We start from the raw sequence: 3,763 nt of genomic DNA on the forward strand, positions 1-3,763 counted from the left end.
CGTCGCCGTCATGTTCCGTATAAAATGCAAATCAATAACATTCCCCCGCGCATCGTATTTTCTACGATCGGGTAAAAGCGCGCGAGCGGGGGCGACGAACGCTTATAATCTATTGAGAAGAAAAAGAAGAAGATGGCTTTCGCTTTCGAGTTGGGACCATGTGACGTTTTCATACGGACCTTGATTAGCTACTATCCGACTCACTTTCACGTAGCCTAAAACCAAAACTTGCATTTTCATACTACAAGGACGCTGCGAATGCCAACGCGCAATGACAGTTATGTGGGGCTTAGTACACCCCAAGCGTCGCACCATTCTTTTGAAGCATACCGCTCTCGCGATGAGTGAGGCAACGTGAATTGAGGGGCTGGAGTGCAATATCAAAGTAGTTGCGGATGCCTTCTCCACACGTCTCCGTGGCACATCTGTGGAACGATGGAACGCTGCTCGGATCTCATCTTCCTCTAATTAAGAGCTCGACGACCAACTCCGAGTAGGCGCAGGATGTAGGCCACTTGCGAAGAACGGGACGGGCTTATTAGTTACGGCTGCGCTCGGGCGCCTTGTTTGCAGCAGGTGTGCCAGTGTTTCCAGCTGGAGGCGGTGCTCCCTGTTGTATAGTCCTTCTCGTCGCTTCGTGTCGCTCTCTTCTTGCCTTGGCTGAACACAAAAAAGCGAGATGCTGCAGGAGTTCATACAAACCTGTGGCCCGTGCAGAGTTAGAGGGTCCAACTCTCCTTCCTAAGTACAGTCAGTGGCTGGTAGAGACGCCACAGCCTTTCGATAGCCACAGAAAAGCAAGAGGAGGTTATCCAGTCGGTGGCTAAAATCAACGCAGGAGTGAAAGTTTAGCCCATCACTACACAGAGTTAGTATTGCATTACACTTTAAAAAAATCGAGTAATACCATTAAACAGTGTATGAGGAGAAGCGTGGTTCTGAAACTTTCTCTAAGAGCGCTGCGAAGTTCGCTATCGTAGCATCGGTGAATGTTTAGATGGACAAGAGAATAAATAAACAAGTTACGTCAATTGTATTCGAGGGAGAAGAGTATGAACGAAAACTTGGATGACGCTTGAGCTTCGCCATCAAGACTAGAACGTGATAGCGTAATCGGGCCCCGTGCGCATCGCCTTCTCGATTGCCAGTCTGGCTTCGGTTCTCGGTGCATGGCTCAATCGTGCCGTAAGGAAACGAACGTCTGTGCGCGTAACATTGCCCGTTTCAAAGCCTCCTAGAATGCCTACTGCAAGTACAGTTGCTGTGTGCCCACTACGGCGTAATTACTCCTTTTGCGAATCAGCGAAGGGCCCACTACGTGTCCGTAAGCCAACGCGCGAACCTACCGAGCTGTTCACTTTGTTGATGCCTTTGCTGCTGATGATGATTACCAAATATGTCTAAGCGCTTTGTAATGGGTGGGCCTTTAAAGCACCCACTCGTTGCGGAATTCATATCTTTTGAGGCCTGGCGCGATTCTTCTCTTCTAACACGCAATAGTGTACATGCGTTAAGGAGACTCCTTCCACTACATGACATTCTTATATAGTGTTTTTTGCCGAAGCAGTTTCAAGACACATTGGCTTCGGTTCAAGAGACATTTCTGTATCGTCTGTTGATTGTCCTCTGTGTAATGTGCCAGAAACAATTGAGCATTGTTTTGTAAGCTGCAGAGGTGCAATCAGTGGGAATGGTAGCACTACAGCCGTCAACATGTTTCAAACACCGTTCCGTTTTTGGGTGCAGATTTTCATCGGATTCGCCGCGTGGGACAGCCTCACTGGTTCTGCGCAAGCGCAAGTGCTGGCAATCTCGGCAGCAAATGACGGAGGCATCAACTCGCCCAACCGGCTGAACAATCACCCGTTCCGCTGTGAGTTTACCGACACATTTCGTGCAAGCTGGCCGCGTCTTACCGCAGCGCTGTCATCCCCGGCTACCAAATCGACCGACGCATCAACATCAGCAGGCCTTAAAAGCAGCTGGAATAGCTTGCGCCACTTCAGTGGGAATGGTAGCCCTACAGCCGTCAACATGTTTCAAACACCGTTCCGTTTTTAGGTGCAGGTGAGTACAGCACCTCAACTTCACTGTAAAAAGTCAAACAATGTTTGGCTGCTAGTGCTTCGAGACCCACAAACATTGTTTCAATTAACATGTGAATGTGTGTTTATCGCTAAGTTGTTATTCATGTCTGGCGACGTAGAGCTAAACCCTGGTCCCCCCAGAGACGATCCTAACAAAGAATTGCTACAGCTCGTTAAATCACTGCACGATAAATTTGATTCTAAACATGAAGAAGTGATGTCTGCCTTGAGTGAAGTCAAAGAGGCTCAGTATTCAACGGAGCAACAAATCGCCGATATCGACAATAGGCTCTCGGCAGTTGAACAAAGCATTCGATCGTCAGATGGGCAACAGGGGGAAAGCCTCGTGCCTCAAATGGCCGTACTGAACCAACGGCTCAATGAATTTGAAGACCGTTCACGTCGAGAAAATTTAATATTTCACGGCATAGTAGATGCCGCTGCTGAAACTTGGGCACAGTCAGAAGAAAAAGTTTGCTCGATATTAAATTCAGCTTTAAGCCCGAACCTCAATAGCAGCGATGATCGCATTTCCCGGGCGCACAGGCTTGGCCGTTTTGTCCCTAATAAGTCCAGACCTATTATTGTCCGGTTTTCATCATGTAAACTAAGAGAATCAATTCTGTCTTCCAAAAACAAGTTAAAAGCAAGTAGTGTCTCCGTGAGTGAAGACTTTTGTAAGGCAACCAGAACTGTCAGAACAAAATTGTACGATTTTGGCAAGAAAAGCGGCGAACTTTTCACTGTGAGGTACAACAAGCTGTATATCAACAAAAATGTTACATTTACTCCCCTGATACCGACAGTGTCTGTGAACTGCAATTGGGCAATGCTGCCAGTACTGTTGAACTGTCGTCTGCCGCTACACACCACCGTCCTGATTCGTCTTTTTCCTAACAGAAGTTAGGCATCAGCAACGCAGCCAGTCTTCTCAAGGCTTATCATTTTTATTGTCAAATGTGCGCAGTTTAATCAACAAACGCGACGCTCTAACACCTATTATTGATTCATGCGCCGCTGACGTGATTGCATTGACGGAGACCTGGTTGACTGATAAAATTTATAGTGAAGAACTGTTTCACTGTGACCAGAATTATGTTGTGTACCGTCGTGACCGCGATATAAAACCAGGTGGTGGTGTTCTAATTGCTGTTGCCGACAAAATAGTGTCTGATAGGATTGCACTTACAACGTCCTTAGAGTTGGTTTGTGTGCGTGCCCTCATAAACCACCAAAACACATTGATCTGTGCTTGTTATCGGCCGCCAAATGCACCAACTACTTTCTGCGATGAGCTGCATGACGTTCTTAATTTTCTCGTCTCAGAATTTCCTCACTCTCCGTTGCTTCTTCTGGGAGATTTTAATTTTCCTAGAATAAGTTGGGCTTCGCAATTTCCCTCCGTTGTTGGTTCGTCCGCCGAAAGTGAATCTTTTATTAACTTGTGCTTAAATTTCAATCTTGCGCAACTTGTTTCTGGGCCTACTAGAACTGGCACTACTTCATCAAACACACTTGACCTAGTCCTTGTCAATAACCCTAATCTAGTGCATTCATTAACTTGTTTACCCGGAATAAGCGATCATTGTTTCTTACATTTTTTTTTGTAAAGGGCCGCGTTACTCGTCAAAAAACCAATCAACAATTTATCAGAGATTATGCGAGAGGCGATTACA

The sequence above is a fragment of the Rhipicephalus sanguineus genome, chromosome 10 (genome assembly GCF_013339695.2).
Source record: "Rhipicephalus sanguineus isolate Rsan-2018 chromosome 10, BIME_Rsan_1.4, whole genome shotgun sequence".
NCBI classification, from domain to species: domain Eukaryota; kingdom Metazoa; phylum Arthropoda; class Arachnida; order Ixodida; family Ixodidae; genus Rhipicephalus; species Rhipicephalus sanguineus.